This window comes from Falco rusticolus, chromosome 1 (assembly GCF_015220075.1).
Source record: "Falco rusticolus isolate bFalRus1 chromosome 1, bFalRus1.pri, whole genome shotgun sequence".
Taxonomy (NCBI): Eukaryota; Metazoa; Chordata; class Aves; order Falconiformes; family Falconidae; genus Falco; species Falco rusticolus.
Genome location: NC_051187.1, coordinates 45,256,191 through 45,279,659, shown reverse-complemented (window position 1 = coordinate 45,279,659; position 23,469 = coordinate 45,256,191). Strand labels below are relative to the sequence as shown.

General features: G+C 39.6%; 1 long non-coding RNA gene across 2 annotated transcripts in view; it reads right to left on the bottom strand.

The window, feature by feature from the left end:
- The window catches only part of LOC119143312, a 64,029-nt gene that overhangs the window by 7,294 nt on the left and 33,266 nt on the right, over positions 1-23,469 (bottom strand). The window contains exon 7 of one of the 2 annotated variants that reach the window (XR_005102661.1): positions 18,322-20,995. The exons of the other annotated variant lie outside the window; for it this stretch is intronic. This is a non-coding gene — a long non-coding RNA (uncharacterized LOC119143312). Of the gene's footprint in view, positions 1-18,321; positions 20,996-23,469 lie in introns of those variants that run through there. 2 annotated transcript variants of the gene reach the window in all.

Genomic DNA, 23,469 nt, shown 5'->3' with positions numbered 1-23,469 from the left:
GTTCTTTCGTGTGCTTTTTTTCTAACAAGTAAGCCTCACTATACATGTATCTCTGGTCCACTAGTAGCTGGTGAGTAGTCAGATGTTTACACTTTTGGTTTGGGTTTTGGTGGGTTTTTTAAGAGCAAATAAACACATAATTTAAAGGCTCATATTTTAATGCCAGAGGAAACTATCAAGATCATCTCTTGAGGTTCTATCTACCCAGGCGTGTAAGAATAACCTGGCCGTGTGCACCCAGATACCTAAGATCCAATAGTGTAATACACGTTTATCATTGGAAATTAGTGTTGCAACTTAGGTACCATTTCTTAAGACTCTAATTTTTATAAGCATCTCTAAACATAAGTAAAAATTGTACAGTAAACCCCATTTTTAGTTCCCATTTTTCAAGAGACAACTTAAAAGGACTTTTCCATGGGATTATCACATACTGACCTGGAACGGCAGCCATACTCTTTATTGTGATGAAAATTGTCCTCTTTGCTACATTTGGAATATTCATTGAAAATATTCCTTTTTTTCATGAAAAATGGTGACGTGAAGAAATGCAAATTTAGTTTTCCATTCACGAAGTTCAGAGATTCAACCACAACTACTAAAATCCCATTTTTGTCTGTTTTAATCACTCAGGGCAGTGGAGGTACAGAAACATGGACGTGAATGGTATTGCAGTGGCACAGACCATAAAACCATATAGAACTAGCTGTTCACACAGTTTAAGAGATTGAAATATATCTCCTATGCCCAACACAGTTATACTACCTCAATTAAACTCATCATTGTGTCAGAGAAGTCTTGTGTAATGGAAAAAAGGTAGATAACTTGAAATACCTATATTAGTAAAAACAAGAACAAGTTTAAGAACAGTAAAAACTTGATTTAATCTCCAAGTTACTAGCTATCATAGGCAACAAAATGATAGGCTTTGGAAGCATAGCCTTCTGATTTACATAGGAATATTGAGACACTCTTCAGGTTTTTTTATTGGGGTTGGTGTGTTCACAAAACTGCAGACAGTTTTCCAAAAATAAAAGTGTATTTTACACGGTCCAACCACATGTATATATTTTTAAGAGTTTTAATCTGCAGCTTTTGGTGCACATCCAATTTACTTCCTCATTTAGGGTAGATACATATAATGGAATTCTCAGATGAAATCAAAAGGAAGATCTGGCCCACAGTCTATCTAATTTCTACCTTTGCCTGACCTCTTTAAGCCTGAGCAATCCATCTTATTTAAAATTTTAATTAAGTCTTTACCCAAACAAAAATTAAATTTTCCAAAGGGATGCTTTCCACAGTATGACTTTGAACTAGCTTACAAAAAGATAGCGGAATTGATCCTAGCCTACAAAAAGGATCTCCCACTTGATCTTCCCAGAAGTGATTCTTTTGGAAAATAATTTTGTCCACCATAGTACTTGTTTGAGAACACAAACAAGAAGCAAATTTGCAAGAGACATATCTGCTGGATCTGAATTTGACAAAAAGAACATTTTATCCAGTATGACAGTGGCTAGCGAATGAATTACCCTCCCTGCCTTCAGAAAACAGAAACCTGAAAGAAAAATGGTTTGTTTAACTATAAATATGATAGTTAGATAGACCTTTCCATCCTTCTGCTACCATTAATCTTTGTGGTTTATTTCTGTGACGTTCCTTTTTTTGATCATGGCCCTTCAGCTGAACATCTGTATTATATTTCTGTGTTCTCCCACACATGCAAAACTCCTCCACAGAGACACAGATATAATGGAAATATTTTATATTTCTTCTTTAGGAACCTCACCACTTTTCCTTCATTTTTTGTGCACATAGTATGGTTTCATTACTCCAGCAATTGCAGCAAATTACAAATTTGTATCCTTCATGGAAAATATTGATAATTTTTAAGAACATAATATAGTCCTCTTTTCCTTTAAATACTACCATGCTATGTGGATGTAAAGAGTTAACTCACATGATAAGCAGACAGCTTAGGCAGCCTAGAAGTTATCCACTCAACCTATTCATTACCGGGTTGCTCAACTGCCTGTTTTTCCAGTGGAGCCGCGTCAGTGGCGTAGATGGTGTGAGCTTTCCTAATCAATTTCTGTGCTAAATCAGTATAAAAGGCTTCTTCAACAGGAAGGCCAGGCAGGCCATAAAAAAAGTGTTAAACAGAGGTAAGGAAATCTATTTATAACACTTAGTTTAAGGCACTTTTTTTTTTCCCCCTTTTGCTACAGATACTATTCCAATTGACCACCATAAGCATCTACTGGAAATACTGCAACAGCCACAGAGGCTTCAGGACTGACATGCACACCTGAAACGGCTTAAGCTCCCCACGCCTCCAAAGAGCAGGTCTGAGTGCCTGATTCTTGGGCAGTGAAAAACCTAAGGATCACTGGCATTCTAACCCCGTGGTCTGGGACAAAACTGAAGGATGGGGCCAGAGGAGAGCCACAGCGTGCTTTGGAAAAGATCCCACTGCAGACCCCAGGGACTGAGGCAGAAGGCCTCTCCTGCGCAGTTCAGGCCAAGGCAAACAGCTCTCCACGCCCGCTGTATGGCTGGGATTGTGAGCTCATCTTGGGGATACAGGGTCAGTGTCTCTCATACTTATTCTTTCTGAATTCTTTAATCATAAACTTCCAGCAACGAGAGGAAAGCCCTATCCCAGTCCTGTTTCCAAGCAGGACTTTGAGTTAAACTTACTTAGGACAGCTGAGACCTACCTCTTGGACGAGCGCAGCACCCACCCCTGCTTTTTATTTACTTGGTTTCAGCATAACTCTTTCAACATGTCAGAGATAAAAAACATTTGGAGAAAAAATTGTTTTAAGTGAAGGTATTTGTAATTCTTTTTATTTTCAATTCAATTAATTGTAGTCTTTAGCCTTTCTGTACAAAAAATGGTCATTTCAGAAATACGAAAGTAAATCCATCATGGCATCTAAATAGGAGTTAACTGCATCAAATCCCATAAACAGTGAAAGAAATTGTATCACTAAATCTCCTTACCTCAGAATGAACATTTAACACTAGCCAAAGCTCTCAATTTGCTTGTGTGAAAGTGTGAAAAGAAAAATGAAATTGCTATGTTATTAATATTTTAAAACTAAATTCTCTACTGTATATACAAAGGAAGAGTCCCATGATTTATTTAAATGTATAGGTATAACATACAATATATTAACACCATAACAGGTTCCTCATACAGAGATTAAATATATCATAATGTCTCCTTGGGACTTGCTGTAATGCATCAGTGTTGGACCGTGTCAGTGTGCTCAATTACTGATGCCTTTTTGCACCAGCATTTTGGTCCATTCAAAAGCATCAAGGCAATTTTGAGGTGTGTATAGTGAGCAAATAATTTCCTCAGACACCATAAATGAGACATAAGAAAACAGAGAAAAAAAACCAGAGCTAGAGTAGAACATTTTCTTTTCTCTCTTTTTTCACTTTTACCCTGACAGTACTTAAAATATTAAAAAATAAAAAGCACCATTCTTACATCACATCTGTAGAAGGTAACTGAACTGTCATATTTCCCAGCACATGCTGTTTGTCACACTATGCTTTGAGACTTCTCTTATAAACCTAGCATAATAATTTTGACTGACAAAAATACTATTTGCCATACAGCATCTATTGTTACTGGACCAGCTGAACTAGATCCCAGCTAATCTGTAAAACTAAATTATCAAACCAGAGCAGCTCTCCACAGTGACTTGAGCTAGATACAGTTTTATAGGCCATTACTAATCCCTGACTGAACCAAACCTCACACAATTTTTTTTTCACATATATATATATAAAAGGCAAAATTAGCGTGTTCTAATAAAGATATGAAAATCTATTTAAGTCTGCCTCTGGTGGGGATTTTTCACAATAAATGTAAAACTTCACAAGAAATATTCTATAATATTAGCTACGTGGCTAAGACACATGAAGTAAATTGTCTTTTAGTTTTTGTGCCAATTTGAATATTTTAGCTTTGGTTAGAAACAGAATGAAATACTCTAATTCTGTCAAAAGCAAATATCCCTGAATTAGGAGGTCACATGGAAGTGCTAGATAACACCAGGGTCTCAGGAAGCTCTGCAGATAGCTGATTCTATGGAAAAGCAAAGCATGGCATAACTTGATTCAACCGTTGATGAGAAAAGGTGCTGATTTACATCAGTAATGATCATAGAATTTGGCCTTGAAGCAGAGTGCACAGGGGACCACATCCCTACCCAAACTTCCAGCACCTGTGGCAACAGTTACTGATGAGTAAAATTCTGTCTGTTGATTCATGTGTGACTGTCACTGGACATCAGTGCAGGTATGTATCTGAGTGCAAAGTTATTTGTCTATTTTTTCCTACTCTGAAGTGGCTAATTTTCACTGGAAAAAAATCATAGACAAGTTTTGGCATTACCATTGGTCTGAAGTGTGTACATTTTCTTTTTAAATATTAAAGCATCTCACAACTTGATTCTATCTTCTGTTTCAATTGAAAACTGGATGACGTACTGAAATGCTGGAGAAATAAAGGAGTGATTGCAGCAATATCTGATGTTCTTCTGTCTGTAAGTGATAAAATGCCCAGACTGAATGATTCCTTAGGCAGTGTGAACGAAGGAGTTAGTTCACCATGTTCTTTCATGCAATCCTGGTTTTGTCCCTCTTTTAAGAGTCAGCAAATTTAACTCTGTCTTTATGATGAATATGCATTATATATCCACTTCAATACATTCACAGAAGATCAACAAGAAAAAGCAGGGGAAGAGGTCTTTTTAAAAAAAAATAAATCACTCAGGTGTGAAAAATTATCTTTGCTAGATAACACCAGTAACTTTCTCCTCCTATTTTTTTTTTCTCTAAAAACACAGATGGAAATATTTTCCTTGCAGTTGTCACCCTTTCTTGTTTCAGATAGCAACAGTAATTTTCTTAGCTTGACTTAACTGGAGAGAAATCCAATGTTGCAGAACATTGCAGAACTAAAACCTCCCACAGCTCTATTTCGTTCCCCTCTATACATTTCAGACCATCCCTGTCTCCCGTGTGCCCAGCAGCACTGCCAGCTGGCCTCCAAGCAATAAAGACTTCGAGGGTGCTGCACTAATTGCTTTTCCCCCCACTTTACCCTTTCCTTGCTGCTTCCTCCGTCCTGCCACACGCTGGATGCCAAGCCCAGCCACCAGCGCAGCCACCCACATGCATCTGCAAAAGGAGCTCCCAAACATTCCCAAAATCTCTGCTCTCAGCAAAATTGACGGGCATAGAGATGCTAGGCGAAGACTCAGAGGACTGGGGCTCAGGTTTTGGCTTGTCCTAAATCAATTCTATAATTTTGGTTATCACTTGAAGACCATTCTGCTCTGCTGCAAAACAGAGCCGATTCAACTGCAGCTGAGCTCAGGCTCTGCTAACATGGTAACCATAGCTCATAAACCTGCCTGGAGACCAGAGTTCATAACCAAATCTGAAAGCAGATGCTTTCCTTACGATTTTGAATTTCCACAAATATTTTGCACTTACTGGTAGGGATTCTTACATTTCTGTAGATTTATATGGATGGTGAAGCTCATCAGATCACTGACAATGTGAAGTTTCTCATTGTCAGCCTGCCTGTTCCCTAGATAACTCACAGGCAGACGAGACAGGTGCAGTTCACGAAATAAAGAGGTGAAGTTTGACAGTCTTCACAGATCACAACACACCAGAAAAAGGAAAGAATGGTTTCTTGAAGGGAATGAGACTATGATTTCCCAGAATGACAGCTTTACTTGCATTCCTCTCATTAATAGCAGGAACATCACAGTAACAAGTAGAAAAAAAAAAGATAATCTAAAAATCACAATTCAAACCTACTCAAATGCTCAACCTAGGCTTTTTCCTACACAACATTTTTTCCTAATTTCTAGGATTTTTCCTACACAAAAAGTCAGGCCATATATAACCTGTCTCAGAAGGTCCTTTTCAAGCATGAGACCACTTCTCAAGAGAAATGCAGGTTCTGTGCATATGCAGTGAAAGTGGTTGGCACAGCTCTGCAAAACCGGCCCCAGCTGCAGAATGTGGTGTTGGCAGGAGCTGCCTCTTCTGGTAACGGATTGAATTCAGATTCATTCGGCGGTATTAAACCGAATGGTTAGTTATGAGGACAAATGCTTCACTCAGGGGTTAGACAATGCCCAGGGCATTGTGCCCTGGACGTTGGGGATGTGTATGTCAGTCCTAACTGTTAAAAAAACCCAACAGGGGACCTGGCATTTAGGAAGAAAAATACATGCGACAGCATATGACTGTTCACATAAACATGGATTTTTTACAGGTGTTGTAAGAACAGCCCTGAACCTAAAAAGTCAGGACGTTATAAAGTAAAATATCCTGCTATCAAGGCTGTAGTAATTTTTATATCAAAATATATATGCATTTTTGTATTGGGTATATAGGATCTTCTCAGTGGGATACAAAAGCAAGCAGCCACCTCCAAATAAATTTGCCATCTGAGATTCAGCAGTAGCATAAAAGCTGGTCCCAGATCTGGAGTCCCAGCTATTTCAGTCAAACTTCTCAAGGCTGCAAAGTTTCAGCCCAGGAAGGTCTCAGACAAGCATTTTGGTCACAACAGACCACATGCAATATAAGGAGGCAAGGAAGGGAACCAGCAGAATACCCAAATAATTGGATGCTGCTTCTGTTTTGACTTCACTGATTTCAATGTGCACATCGATCTCAGTAGGTTTGTGGGGAGCAGGAAAGCCCAGGCTGACAGGCCGTCCCAAACTGCTTAAAGACAAATACAATATCCTTATGTTAAATCACCATAGACCAATTTTTGAGTATACAAGAGGGAACTTTTTAAACATTCAGTTGGGGGAAATGCAATTACTTCCTTTTGAGATACAAAAATACATATAAACACACAAGAATGAGTTACACCAGTAATTACAGTTTTCTTTAGCATTCTGAGAAAATTATGAAGTGTACATTTATGTCAACTATTACTTTACCACTGCTCCCAGGATAATGGCAATAAATGGAGTAGATAATCCTGCGTGTGAAATCGTAGATTTATTTTGTAATGTATTTTTAAGCACCCAGAGAAGCAGATAAATCATAATGCCCCCTTTATATTCATTTATCAGCAAGATACCACCATTAAAATAATCAAGAATGGCACCTAGAGAGTCCAGATGGTACTAGGTGTAAAATGAGTTTCCAAAATATCTCCTTCAAGCTTCCACAGAACCGGAGTAGTTGTAGATAAGATATCACAGTGCTGACAGGTATGACAATGTTTTATAAAAAGAGGGATTCAGCTGAAGAACTATATGTGGCACTGTAAGATCAAATCAGCAAGCATATCCTGCTATTAGTTATCAAGACCAAATCACCACCAGAAATTCTCATTAGATAAATAATTTTAATGTAAGTCACACAAATAGAGCTTTGTTCACACTTGACATACTTAACTGAATTGAAAACTAAATTTTAGTCCTTTTCACAGATTGTCAGTGGAAGTATACAAGGATATTCAAAAGGCCAGCTTAGCACTTTAGCCCAACACCCAGTTAGCTGTAACAGAGGAACTGAGATTGGGGGGCTGGCAGACCCCATGCCACCCAGACCCTGCATACAGCGTGGCTGGATCTGCAGATCTGCCGCAGGGATCGCGCTGGGGTTGCGGGCTGTGGCTGCAGGAAGCAGCCAGGTTCCCTCCACTGCCTTTTGCTGATGTGGGAGGATTCACTACTGGCCAATTCCAGCTACTTTACATCTTCTCCACACCACTGAGATAAACAGATCAGTCAAACTGAACACTAAAAATAGTAGTCAGCAGACGTCCTTTACCACTACTTCAAAAGAAAATTCACCTTTTTGGCTTTTTTTCTACCCAATCTCTTTAGTGATACAATAAGCATTAAAGGTGATATAAATCTACCTACTAACTCCCACATTGGTTCTGTGTACTAGGAACACATCATTTGCATTGCATATGGATATGCCTGTAAGTATGAAAATGTATCTGTAAATGTGCATTCCAAGCGGTTAAATACTTGCAGTTTTCCTTGCTGTGAAGTGTTCTCAGTTTCAAAGCTTTTGTGAGAAAAATCAGATTCTACACAACTGTGAGAAAACAGAGAAGGGAAAAAAGGAACCCAAGTGCAACTTGCTGTCAGCAAGCCCTAACTTCATTCTAGCTGTGGCTTTAAACAGGAAACCTCTGTCTAGGCGAGATGTGCCCCACCAATAAATAAATAGGCCATGGAAAAATAAACATAGCCTTCCTAGGCATGCTAGTAGGTAAGCAGTCACCTGATCTGGCAAAGCAAAGATAGCATCTATTGATAATACAGACTATACAAAGCCAGCCAAAACCACTACTGCTGAGGTTTTGGGAATGAGTCCCACTGCCTGACCCAGTTCTCTCTGGGGCACTGTGTCACCATGAGATTTTTCACAGCCCAGGACAGTGCTCTGGGCAGTGCCAATGTTGCCACCAGTGCACCGTTGTGGTAGCGATCAGCATCTGTTGTTCTTCAACCTTCAGCAACCCCACAGCAGAAGGGTCCCCTGCGAGGCCAGGCAAGGCAGGCATTTCCTCCTGTACCTCCTTAATTTCCTCCACCTCCAAGGCAGCTGTACTGAAAGCCAGATTTCTGGAGGATCAGGAGTAAGATCAGCTCTTCTGCTTTGTCTGGGAAAATGCCCACCAGAGGCTAGAGCCATTTGTGATTGGTTTTCCTTCCAATTCACATACCAACGCCTCTAGGGTTGAGGCAGGCTCTCCATCACACTTCCTCATGTCCTCTCCATAGTCCCACAAATAAAGCCACAGTTAAAGAATAATTACCACTGACACAGAATGGAAGATGAGGTAGTTCCCTTCTACGTCTTCCAATATCTCACAGATAGGATCTGTATATTTTCTGATGTGTCCTCAGTTGTACATATACACATATTAAAACAAAGCAAAAACCAGTCAGGGCCTTGAAAGAAATTCAGAAAGATTTCTTTACACAATTACAAAGTTTTGGTTTTAGTCTGTAGTTAATATAGTCCAAGAGATTCTATGTACTACCATAAAGCTTACCAATTTTTGCCCAAGGAGCAACCTAGAATCACTTATCCAATACAAATATTCTGAAGATAGATGTGTAACAACGCATCTACAGAGAAAATCAGCAAACAAACCCCCTGTCCAGACTCTGCTGTGCACAAAGTTCACCTCTGAACAGGGGAGAGAATGAACAACAGCTATTACTCATGGGACTTAACGGAAAGCACATGGCTAACGTAGGGTGAGAGGGGTGGTACGTAAACCCAAAGAAAAGTTGGACCAAAGAGATATACACTCTAGAGAGGATACTTCAGCAATGCTAAACATCACAGTTGGAAAATTACTGGGTTTCAGTTGTCATGTCCTAGATCCCACAGTTTACACATAGCTTGTTACAAATAATCTAGTTCCTGGTGGACAGGTTGCCTGAATCACTAGGACCCTCTGCTGAAGTGCAGACATCCAGGAACTCAGACAAACGGTGTTGTGGTGGGTTAAACGCAGCTGGCAACCCAGCCCCATACAGCTACTCGCTCACTCCCCCCACAGTGAGGTGGGGAGAGGATCAGGAGAGTAAAAGTTAGAAAACTCGTCAGCTGAGGTAAAGACAGTTTAGTAGGTAAAGCAAAAGCTGCGCATGCGAGCAAAGCAAGGCAAGGCATTCATTCACACGTCCCACGGGCAGGCAGGTGCTCAGCCACCCCCTGGACAACTGGGCTGCATCACTGGAGCAGTGGCTTGGGAAGACAAACGCCGTCACTCAGTGTGTGTGTGTGTGTCCATCCTTCTTCCCCCCAGTTTATATACACAGCACGATGTTGTATGGTATGGAATATCCCTTTGACTAGTTCGGGTCACCGGCCCTGGCTGTGTCCCCTCCCAGTGTCCTGTGCCCCCCCAGCCCCCTCGCTGGCAGGGCCTGAGGAACTGAGAAGTCCTTGGCTTAGTGCAAACATCACCCAGCAACAACTAAAACCGTGTGCTATCAACATCTCAGTCCACATCCAAAGCACAGCACTGCACCAGCTACTAATGAGAAAATTAACTCCATCCCAGCTGAAACCAGGACATATGGGTAGAAAGGTGTTATAACAGTTGCTAAAAGGGAAACAAGAAAGAGGGGTTTTAAATATTTTTAACTACTTTTTTTTTTAAGCTTAGATTCTGAATGAAAACAAAATATCATATACATTTTAATTAGTTGATATTTGATGATCTTTCTTTCCTGATATATCATTCACATTTTGTAAAGTTACCTTTTTGATTTAATGAAATATGTATATATCCTTATTGCTAGTGTCACTAAAAATGTTGGGAAAATTCTGACCGTTTAAGCTCTGTTAAGTTTGGAAAGTGGAGTCTCACTTTAAGAGATCTCTTCTGCCTGCTATTTAATTCATACTGCTTCAAAGGCAAGAACATTCGGTATACTTTTTTGCAAATATCACTCCATACAAATTCAATCTAACTCTAAAATGTGCTAGTGGAAACAGCACACAAAGTAACGATCAAGCTGGTCACTTAAAGGATATACTATTACAATATTGCAATTTGATTATAACAGAGGACAAATCAGCCCTTGTATTCCCCCTGCATCAGACACTTGTAGCGGAGAGCTCGGCAGGCCGTTTCTCCTGGCGCAGCCCCAGCCAGATCCCGCGAGCTGCGATGGCAGCCCCTTTAGCCACAGGTTTGCATGGAGGCCTTGGGATGATGGGCACGGGGCTGGGCTGGGCTCTCCTGCCCCTGGGAGCGGGGTGCCCCAAACTGGTCCATCCTCTGCCACTTTCCACATACTCTGGCAATTTCCAGGAGCAGAGTTTCCCTCCCGTTTAAAGGGCTGAGCTTGAAACGGGAGGAGAGTATACTCTTCAGAGTAACTTTGGGGTTTGTTTGCCAGCTCTGCTCTTGCCTTGCACTGAGCGCAGAATCTTGCCGCTATGATTTACTTGCGGATCTCAGCTGTATTTCCTGAGCATGGGGATATTTTATGGTTGTTCTGCCCACAAGTTCATTCAAATTTTAATGCAGTATGCGACTGTCATTAGGATACAAAGAATTCCATTTTGACAAGGCTTTTGTTTCAAACAGCTTAAGACCCAACAGTTTTGAGTTTATATTGGTTAAGGGGAAGCTTTGCTCCCACTCCAGAAGTTTTGCTAGTCCTTCACATTTCACAGTGGACATGCCTTTCCTTTGTCATTGACTATGTATCAATTATTTATCATTATAGTCTTGCACAAAAAATGCCTTTAAGCATTATGAAAGAAATTATGAAGATGTGCTCAGCATTCGATGGATAGCTGAATGTCACATAAGCCAGAACAAAAATCATCAAGTTTTACATTGGACTCATCCGCATTCTGACCTGTAAGGATGTCAATTTCATATTAAAAAATATTCAAAACTGTTTTTTTAGGTTAGCAGTGTTAGATTCAATGTTACAAACAATATTGTACTCCACCGCTGCTAAGGTACAAAGTCATTGATATGTCACAGAAATAAGTATGGCAGGATCTTTCCCCTTTTAATCCATGTTAGTTGCTTAGGCAGGTAAAAACATGGAACAATGCGTGGACGGCAAAGCTAAAGACATACAGGTGTATTTAATATTAAAGACATTAGATAAAACATCCAGAGAACAAACAAAAAACCAAGAACAACAGAAAACCCTAAACAAGGCTGGCTAAGAAAAGTGCAAGCCACTGGCGACACCTACGAGCAGAAAGCACCTCCGAGCTGGACCCAGCCTAGCTGCACACATAGCTAAGGAAATGTCAGACTTAGGGAAACTGGCATTTTTTTTCCTAACAACATTATAGCAATGAAAGAGCCTTTTTTATTTGTTTGTTTCACAAGAGCTATTTTATGTGCTTAACTCACTAACACTGTTTGCTCATTTCTTTACTGAGATAACGAAGAAGGATGTACACTCTAAGCTGAGTATTCCTCACACATTAAACATAGGAGCAGCAAAGCCCGGGGAGAAAGTTTGAGTTAGTCTCCATAATATCCATTTTTTTATATAATTGTTAATAAAGCTAAACCCTATGAAGGGAGAAAAAGTCTTACTTTATAATGAACTAGTTATTTTTCTGTATACCAGAAAAAAGTTTTACCTTCTTAAATTTTTCACAGCTAATATACCTGGTTTATGTCCTACCTTGATAAGCTTAGAACACAAGTTAAGGAAACAAAATGAACAGATTCAGCAAACAAGAGTCTAGAGCATACCCACCATGAACTTAGGATGTACTGAGATAACTAGGAAATTACAGATATGTAGGTCCAAAGGCTGCTCTTATCCTCTCCGATATATACGTGTCATTTATTCTTCTGGCAACTTTTTTCTACTAGTACTTCTCTGACTGTTCCTTCCCCAACCCCTCTCTTACCTTTTCCTATGCATCTAGTTCAGTTTTTCCTGATTTAGTTCACTCTTGAACTAATGACTGAAGATCTATCTGTGCTGCATACATAGCCAAGCAGATTTAAAGAAATTAACTCCTTCATTAGGGATACCCAGCCCACTACAGCATGTCTCAGCAGGTTGTAATTCACTGCAGAAGCTGCTCATCAGATCCTCAGCATTTTGAAGTTAGCAAATGATGTTAATTTACAACAGCTGTTGTCACAGTATAGGAGTCAGCTTTTCAATATTTAGACAATTGAAAGAGCTGCCAAGAAACAAAACTGAATGACAATTAAAGCAGCAAAGGGTAGAAAAACAGTAACAACTAACAGATCATTTAATGCTTTTAATGGTGGTGCTTCAAAAACCATTTTAGTGGAGTTTTCCTCAGATCCATTCCCTGCAGCGTATGAGCCCTTTTTAAAATATGTAGTTTGACTCTTATTGCTGTTTTTTTTCAATTACAAAAACTGAAGGACTTGTTTATAGCAAACAAAATACAGTAGCTTTATGAATAGTATTACTCTTATGAATACAGTATTTGTTACTTTAAAGCAAATAAGGCCACATTTGCATGATAAATCTGCTTCAAGAAATGGCAATGTGGCATAATTTTATGTGACGGATGTAAAAAAAATGAAAACAACTAGAAATTTAATTGAGACCAGTTAAATATGTCCCACTGCATTAAGACAAATAACTGAAGTTGATATCATACACAGCTCATGCTTGCTTAGCTGGCCTCTGTAAAGTAGCTACTTCGTGTTATCAGTACCAGGAACAGTCACTGACTAAAGCTGTAGATGTTGCACTTCCATAAGTCACTCTTCGACTGTTGCACTTTATTTGGTTTAGTCCACCATTTTTTATCAGATCAAATAGTTTCTATCAATTACAAAGCTGGATTTTAATTAAAGTAGAAAATTATTAAAGTTTGGATATTGCCTCTCCTCATTTTCTGACACCTTTTGGGCCTGAGTGTACCATCTACATGGTCAAGTCAACAGTTCAGTTTCAGCAGTGACCACAGCAGCTATGGCAGCAGTGTCAGCATGTGGGGAGGTGCCTCTGCAAAACCAGTAAGAACATACCATTGCAAAATACAAGCACTATCATGAGGGATATTTCCACTTCACCAACAGCGGTATTTCCAGTGTCAGGAACAGGTGTGCAGGTATGTAGAATATACTTGCTTTATATTTTCTAGCTGTCCCATATTAATTTTTTTCCTACAATTTTACTTTATCATATAAGCAATATAGACCAGAAAAAAAGTGCATAGATTAAAAAAAATAATAATAATTAAAACTTCAAATTATGGATTTTATTCTGTCCCGCTCCCACTGAGTTCTTATTCTAATCTATGTTCTGTCCTTGTCTAATCTCTTAAATTAAAAGCTCTGCTTGGAGAAATGCTGGATTTTCCTTTTCTTTTCAGTCTCACATGTTTCTTTCATCTTTTCTAAGGCCATAATAGATACATTCAGTCCTGTCAGTTAATTCTTTATTTTCTCAGTCATCCCACACAAGTCAACCAACATTTGTGGAGGAGCTTGCTACAGTTAGTGAAATCCAAGCCACCAGTGTAATGGATCAGCTTTCTGAAGATCCCAGTGGGGCCGGAATTTCATATAGAAAATAAAAATCTGAAGAATCTGGCCATTGAACTACTTTTCATACACATTTCTTTGAAAAAGTTAGACAAAGAAACCTTACGCAACCATGGAACAGCAGCTCTGATGCTGACTCTATTTCCGCCACCTGGTAAATGGATAAATCATAAGACATCATTTGGTTTTGGCTACAACTGAACATTCTGTAAGTCTGATCTGGTTTTAGAGTGGTTCTATGGGTATACTTCAGTGCAAACCTTTTAACACCCTTTCCAAAATCATCTTGACCTTCCTTTCCTTTTTTCAAGTTAATCTGATTCCAAAGCTAACAGAACACATTATAAAGATCTGGGGTTTCATCAGTCTTCAGTAAAATGTCAGCAGCTGTATCTCAAGTGGGGTAATTTTACTATTTTATTATTATATTTTAATAGCATACCTGTGAACACATAGTGATGGTGAAACTAGTCCAATTTCTCTATAAGGATATCAAACTTTATTTTTATTTTGTCACCACCAGCATCTCTTCCCACATCTGCACATTCTTCTTTTCCTAACTTCTAGCCTGCTCAACACAATCTGCTTTCATCGATGGAGAACGATATCGGAAACATAGCAAGTAACCCATGTTTTGAAAGGTTATTCATATTCAACAGGCAAGTTTTGCTTTGAACACCTTCCCAACATTTTGGAGCCAGAAGGCTTAACTCTTTCCTGCACAGTAGCACCACCACTTTTGCTTTGAAGATTCCCTATGATATGATGATGCTGAATAAGGTGTTTACTTTTGAGCCTATTCTTAATCTTTCTGTTTAACTGCTACTCCTTACCGAGGCTTTTAACAGCATTTCTGTTTGCCATGGCAAAACAAGGTAACAGGCATGGTTAGGAAACCCTAATGAACTTGTTCCCTGGCTCTTATAGATTGGCTTAGGCACTTATAGATTTATATAAAATAACTTCATGTGTTATTTGCCACAAAAATGAAGGCTTAGTAAGCAATTCTTTTAATACAGGAAATTTTGACGAGTCAAACAAGAATGTGTTAGCCTTGCATATTGGTACCTGGATCAAAAGAAACTTAAACATATGGAATTGATTCGCTCACGACATCCAGCACTCAATCCAAGTTTGTTTGGTGGCTTTGCTTTTGTTTTAGGTACTCAGTAGCGGAGGTGTCATTTTTTCAGCCACAGTACAGATACATTGGAGGGGCTAACACCTGTTTTCTTTAGCCTCATAGATATATGAACAGAACTTGTGTCTGTTTGTAAATTATTCCTAAAGTATTAATAAGACCTCAATATGGGGCACGTTCTATCTTTAACAAATATTTATTGAATACTTTCTCTGTTGGTGACAGACATAGGACATAGGCAGAGGGTTCTGGTCTTCCACTGAACACGTCTCCATTGAACCAGTCATCAAGCAGAACGATGTGGTGTTTCCTTAGCGTATAACGGACAGTGTACAAATAGATGAACACTGAAATTTAATATATTAATATATTATTAATTTATTATAAAGTTATGTGATTTTTAATAGTAAGTCAAATGATAACTTTATTCTGATAGCTGCATATTTTTTCTAATAACAGTGTTGATCTAATTCAGACTTAAGTGTTTCTATACGTAAGTATATATTCAGAATTAACACTTTAAAAATGTTTTTTACTGTGTATCTCTCCTTTGCCTCTCTTTACCGGTAGTTATAGCTCAGCACCAGTACCTGGCTCTGCTCGCAGTACGGCAGCAGGTAACCGGCACTGCCGGCAGCGAGGGGAACTGGGATGCACCAGGCAGCTGAGCTGACCCCCTGGCTGCTTTCAGCAGAACTCTGCAAATTGAAACACATCATCAACCCTCAGTTCTTTTACTTACAGCTGTTTAGATTAATTTTTTCTAGTGTTGGCTAATGTCTAAGGCTTTATGATTGATATTTAACTACTTAATGATGTATAGGTAAAGATATCGATTACATAAATGACTACACTACACATACATGCACAACAATATAAAATGTATCAGTTTTATTTAATTACTTTCCTTCAAGAAATTGCAGGCTACTATATCAAAAATTGTCATCAACTGTAGCATACTTTCAGAAATCAGGCCTCTTCTTCAATAGCACAATTTATCATTTAAGAAGAGCATGAAAGATTCATCAGCTTTATTTACATACGGGATAATGGAAGAATCTGACTATATAGAAAAAAAAAACGTAAGTTTTGAATTTACGCCTAAATTCAGGCAGATATATAAATATTGTCTGTTGCAAAGAAAAAGCATGCATAAATACAGTCAATAATAGATTTTACAATAGATACACAGCTGTAAGTTTACCTCTGACTGGAATAGGTGATGCTTTCATTTATTGAATAAAATGGGGTAATTAATCCATCATATAAAAAGGGAAGTTGTGATACATGTAATTATGTTTTCACTCTTACAAATCATAAAGAGAGATTTATAATAGCTACTAATGAACTGTTTGTTGCAAAAATGATCCAGCAGAAGATTCACTGGATGTGACAGAGATCAAATTATATCCACATTCTCCTGTTTTATTCAGGTGTTATTGACATTGGGTTTCATAAGCATCACTCCTTTGCCTGGAAATACTCCTGCTTAGATCACTATACACAAGACCAGAAGTAGAAATGTCAAAATATTTAAACAATAGAATAGTCAGAATATTAAAAAATTATAGTTTAGAAATGCCCTTTAATTAACATGTGGCTAATACAATCAGAGGTCACTGATGCTTTAGTTTGTATAAATGGTATTTGTGTTTTTCAGACCAAGACTTTACAGCAAACAAAATCCTCACAAAGTGATCAGAAAGATCCTGCAAAAGGACCGTTTTGCATAGAAGTTGCAGCTATACAGGTTTGGCTCTTGCTGATATAGCCACATCATCCTAATAATTATTGCTGATATCAGTATGGATCTGAATTTCAAAATTCCTGCTGATACATTTACTGACCTGGGTTTCTCTTTCTTATAGGAGTTAGTCTTGTTTACAATCATGTTAATATTTTACTAGGGCTTAAAATTCAACATGATTTACAACGTGCAATCTTTATACTGTCCCAATGGCATTGCTACAGCTTCTGTTGCTTCAGTTTGCTTGCATCGCAGTGTCCTGTAGGCAGGTACAAGAGGGAAACCTCACCCAGCTGTGCCTTCTCGTTTCACTTTCACCACTCTCTAGTCTGATGTGGACTGTACCTGCCACGAGCAAGGCAGCAACTGAAAAGCATCAGGGAACCACATCACATTAGATCCTTCCAGCTGTGCGTGATTAACTCAGTCCAGATACCAAAATCATTTTATACAACTGGGATGATTTTGAAGAAACCCCAGTGGCGTATACACACAAATTCCTGGCAATCAGTAAGTGCCGGCTTCCCTTTATTAACTGCAAGCTCTTTACATTTCTTTATATGCTTTTGATTTTTTACAACTTCTCTGTAGGAATGTATTGGACTCCTTGCTTTTAAGATTTCATGGAGACTGCTTTCTAGAGCTAAATCCTGTGGGCAACCGAACACTACATTTCCATTGACTTCAGAATCCCTACAGTATTGATTGGGATTTGATTTGTAATTTGGTTGTAATGTTGGGGCTTTCTCTCGTACATTTTAAACTTTCCACTACATAGAAAATGCTTTTTATATACTAGGAGTTTTACTGTTAAGAAAATCTATGCTTTCCTACAGATTTTGCAGATACTTTTTAAGAAGGATGTATTTACTATTATTTCAGAGTCAAAAATGCTCCTGTTATTAAATGCATTGTACATAAATACATATAAAATAAATATAGGATACAGATGGATATAGATGTCCAGTTAAGCACAGCTTTACTTTAATAACTGCTGTAAATGTCCCCTAGAGCAACTGTACGTTAGTATGCCCTCAGGAAAAAGGGCTTGAACTTGCATTCTTGTATGAGCCAGCAGTATTGTTTCCTTACCTGCTGAAGTTACTTAACCAGTTTGACCAGGATCTAGTATCTCTGACTAAGACTTACCGCCTCCATTGACAGCAGTCCCTTTCCTCAGCCAGCAGAGTAAACCTTGACACTCTTTTCCTAGGCGAAGCAGTGACAGTTCATGGAGCTGCCCTTCACAAACCTTGAAGTAGCTTTCATCTTGCTGGCTTTTGTCATTTTCTCCTTGTTTACCCTGGCTTCTATCTACAGTGACCCCCATGACAACAAAGAAGGTAATAATTTAAAATAAATACAGTACTTTACAGGTTTTACTAACTAATATTCTAATTGTAGGTTTTCTGATAGTGTTGCTGGTAGACTTACAGTACCCGAGGCTAGCTTTACAATACCATACAAAGGGCGGAGGGCAATCAGTTAAGGCATCAATACAAGTAACAAGCATAGCTATTGCCTCAGGTGTGACAGCAAGATCTTTTATGGCTGGATCTGCGCCCTGGGACCCAGCCACACCACGCTGTAAGGAGCCTCCCAGTCAGTAAGTGGCTGTTCTCCGTACGGGAGGCTTTTCTCCTAGCAGCAGCTCTGCTTCATGGTCTGGGGACTTAAAAGATGCTTAGGCTGGCAAAACTGAGGATGTTCTTGTAATCAAGGTAAATGTTTTTTTTTATTAGGCTGAGGTCAAGTCTTTTAAAGGAGTTGGCTTTTGAGGTTCCCTTTTAAAAGAGTGAAAATGCCATTAAAAGCATGAGGGGTGTCTTTCTCCTGTTCAAAAGGGTTTGAAATCTGGAAAAAAAAAAACCACAAAACAAAACCCATTCCCTGCTAGTTCTAAAAGGAGATTTAGCATAGCCTTACACCATCAGCAGAGAACTCCGGAGTTAGAGGCAGGCGTAGCGCTGAGAGTCACCCTCATGCCACCTGATCCCCTGCTGGCAGGAGCCTCATGGGGCCGCTGGAGTGGAGCAGGGAGCTCCGGCCATCCCCACCAACAAAGCAGTTCCTCTTTTCTTCCCGGCCTCCCACGGGATCACCCGAGCCCCAGCAAGCTTCCTTAAACTGGAGAAGGGGAAAGGAAAAGAGGGAAGGAGGAAGTGACTGCAATAACCTCCCGAGGCGCCCAGCACCAGAGCTGTTGCTTTCTGCCATATCCAACAGTAACTAACCCTGGGTTAACTTGACTTCTGTCTAAAAAAAAATCTACTGCATGGGCATGTTGCTGAGCAACCCTAATGGAGTGCTCTTAAAATATGTGTCGTCTTGTAAAACTTTGGGCTGCGCAATAATTTTTGAAATAACAACGATCCGCGTGAAAGGCAAATAAGTGCTACAGCATTTGCCGCTTGCATGCCAATTAGGTTTCTTTCTTGTTCCTCTGCTCCCTTGGATTTTACATCATTTCTTCAGAGAAGGGGAAAGTGTTAGAAAACAATACACATTTCTGTGGATAAAGTGTGGTTGCCATGAGAACTGACCTCATTCAGACAGCGTGGACACAAGCTGTTTTTCCTGGGAGAAGCCCATTGTACCGACACGGCAAGAATAGCAACTCCATGCACTCCAAGGGGGGAAGCATGTGCCACCAGGCGCACGGTCCTCACGGCAACAAACATGTTTTGCGCAGGCATGGATATGAAGACAAGACACTATTTCACCTGTCTATAAAGTGTGTCTTACAAGATTAAAAAGGGAAGTTAATGGAATTGTATTGATTTTAAACTTAAGCCTGCAAGTGTGCAAAGACAAGGTCAGCTCTCCTTCCTTGCCCTCGGCTTCCACAGTAACTTACAACAGAGATGTAGCATTAGTTCTGACGGCATCTCCTTAGCAGCAAAACTGCAATAGAACTTTTCCCTTGTCCTGTTTTTATCACCACAGCCATGCTTTCACATTGCAAAGGGAAAGCTAAATCTTCTGCCAAGCACTATATGAGAGCAGAACCCTGACAGAGCTCATAGGTGCCAAATGTCTCGTAGACCTTGGTGTACTCAGCAGGCCTAGTTCTCACGTTCCAGGTCACAACTATGTTTAAAGTATCTTGTATGCAACAACGTTAGACAGAACTGCCATGAAAGCAAAACACACTATGCTAGTAAAATAAAATAAAGCCTGCTGCCTAAGATACAGTGGCAACAGGAGAATGAAAACCACATATCCATAACATCCTCATTGTGCTAATGTTAATGAGTGTCATGTTAGAAACACATGTCTTGATTCAAAGCTAACTGAAACAGATGTTTGGGTAAGGAGATGTTCTTCATAGGACGTTTAGCACGCTCATCCTTTCATACAGCGGTACAGCGCTGGGCCAATATCTTCTGCTAACAGCTGAAAGCGGTGTCCTTTGATTTCCATATATCATGTTATCTGAACAGAAAAGGAGGGCTATGAGGTGATTCTTATTTATGCTTCAGTTTTTAGGTGGAGATCATTGTACTTTTGTGTTCTTGTTCTATTTGTCTCCTGTGGCCAGGAAGCTTGCACATTGTTTGCTTTTCCCACAATGTAGAACACAGTGTGTATTTTTCACTTATTTAGCTTAAGGAAAATGAGAAATAAAAATATTATGCTGTATTTCTCAAGCTTCTAAAGCAATTTTTGAGGGAAATTGTCCTAAAAAAACAATCTTACCTCATATTACAGTATTTTATAATGGTATTGTATAGCAGCGCCTATAGCGTGAAGCAGCAGTTCCTGTGCCAGTTCAAAAGCCAATGCTCAGATCTGCCACTGCAATGGAGGAAAGGGACTGGGAGGGAGGAGTGTGCACGGTAAATTGTGGCAAACTAGAAATACCAAATAATGTAGTTAGGAAATGAGGGGAAGTATGCTTTACCTTCCATTCAAAGACAGATATTTCCTCCCTCAGAGAAACGAGGGCTTGTTCTTTAAGATTACCCTGCATTTGAGAAAATGCAATAATCCGTGCAAACGTGAACATCTTCTTTCAAAAGTCTGTTTCAAACTGAAGAAAAAAAGCAGATTGTTTGGAACTGTTCAGGGAAAAAAAAAATTAAAAAGGAAATCTGAGAGCATTAATTCATTAATTGAGGCCCCAGTAAAACAAATTCCCAATAACATGGCAACTGAGATACTTGAAGAAGGGCACTGAACAAGTACAGGATAGAATTATGTCTTTGCATTAAAGATGGACACTACTGAAAAATGCAGAAGTGCCTCACCAGATGTGTCATAAGAAAATTTCTATAGTCAAAGCCTGTTCTGCACTTGTTTTGTTGTCAAAAGATTTTAATTCCCAAATCGTAAACCTAAGGATCATGAAACTTAATTCAGAAAATTAAATTTAAAATAAAGCATGTATCATTATACTATGCATAATAGTAGCTTCTGGAAGTACTACAGGAGCCTACAGAAAACCTCGGTGTGAGATCAAGAATATACTCTTTGCATATGTTACGAATCCTTTTTGCTGGCATTACATATTGTTCTTCACAGTCTGAGGTGTGCAGCCCAGCACCTGGCACAGCTCGGGGTACAGGACCCAGTCAGAGCAAAAGCTGAGGAACACAGATCGCCTGGGGACCTGTAGTGGGAGGTTAGTCTGAAGGAGGCTGCAGCATGTTTCCAGCTGCCTTTTTAGAAGGGGCTAAACCCACTGTCACAACTTACACGGAGCATAATTTCCATGCCCCAGTGCCACTGTTGCTCTTCTGGATAACGAATAAGAGCGAGGAAGCAGTCTTCTGGTTTCTTAACGATTCTTTCTTGCGTGTAGCAAGTAAGCCTTGACTTTAATTCCTTTAGTTACTTGACCTGTATCCCTCCCAACAACCAGACCACAGCCCCTTGAAGCAAAGTGCAATGCACTTTACAGAGTTTTGTTTTAAGAAATATAAAAGATACAGATTTATTGTGAAAAGGTAAAAGGGACCAAGACGTTAATAGCTTGTGATGCATTTGCTGCCAAAGACAGTCATTCGAAGCACAGTCTCAAGTAGAGTTCATGCAATAAATCTTCCACTGGAGGGAGATATCTAGTCACCGTGAGCCACTGTCTGTGCTACTTGCAGAATTATTATCTTGCAAAGACCAGAAACAGCACATGAACTCCTGGAAGCCTTGCTCTCAGCAGTGTCTGTTAGGATTGAAATCTCAAGTCTGAACATTAAAATGCCTGTCTTGCTATTCATATCTCCATAGCGTGACAAGCTATTCCAAACACAGGTGCATGCAAGGGAGTCCTTCTATTTACTTAGCAGATTTTCGCCTCAGGGAAATTTGATTTCATATGCACTAATTGAATTTCAGTTGAATAAATTTACTCTTTTGCTCCACTTACACAGCATAATCCAAAAGGCAAGACAGCAAGGAAGTTACTAGCAAGAAATACTCCTTGCCCCATAGATTTTGTTTCTCCTTACCTATAAATACACTTTTTTTCCCTCAGAAAGAAAAACAGCTATACAAAAAGAGGAAAAAAAGGAAGGATTGCCTATACTAAACCACTGTTTTTAAAAGTTACTTATACTAAAATAATGTAAATTCTTCAAGATGCCTTTTTTCATACCGGCACCCTGATTCCTTCTCCCTCCTCACTGGTACAAAGTCCATCACGCTGCCACTAACACCGAAATCTGGGGAAGGATTCTGTCTGTATTCGTTAAAAGTGAGTTGTGGGATTCATGTGATAAAAGCAGTATTTCAAAAAGCTCTAATTACTTTAAGATAAAAACCATCCTTCTGTGAAAGTGGAGGTGACACACCGACTGTGTTAAACACCATATTCGAGTTTTTCAATGGCTTGTTCCAGCCTGATGGCTCCGAACACCCTCAGCTCAACACCCAGCTCCCCTGTGCAGGGGAGGTGGTGGCTGGGGGTTACTCGGTGAGAAACAGGGGTTACAAGCACAGCTCTGAACTTCGGCTCCTCTCTGGTCTTAGCACTTACTCTCTGCTCGGGCACATGAAGGACTGAGCCTTTGTGAGCACGCAGATGGAAGAGGAGCAACTCTTTTTTTTCCTACCATAGCCAGTCAACCAGGATTCAGGAGGTATGGGTCAGCTTAAAACCATTCCCAAACCTGGGAGGGTTTGCATGAAAAGCTCCCCTTTCCAGGAGGGTCCGTAAGGCCAGATCACGGGACAGGCTCCAGTGGCTGCTGCCAGGGGTTTGCCACCATGCAGGAGAGCTGCAAGCTCCCCTCCTGAAAGGCAGGACAAGTAGGAGGTAGCCTGGCTATCTAATCACACAAGAAAAACACCTCGGGCTGGGGAATTTTAATCTGATCTCTGCTTTGGAGACTGCTTAGATACCTTGAAAAAAATTTACCTGGTCCTAAGATAATATGCATAAACATATACATAAAATGTAGAAAGTGTACAAACACTAAAACATACAAGTACTTCTGATGTCCTTCCTGAGGGAGGTGAGTTACCATCTAACTTTCCCTCCTGGGATGGGAAATCATAGGGCATAGC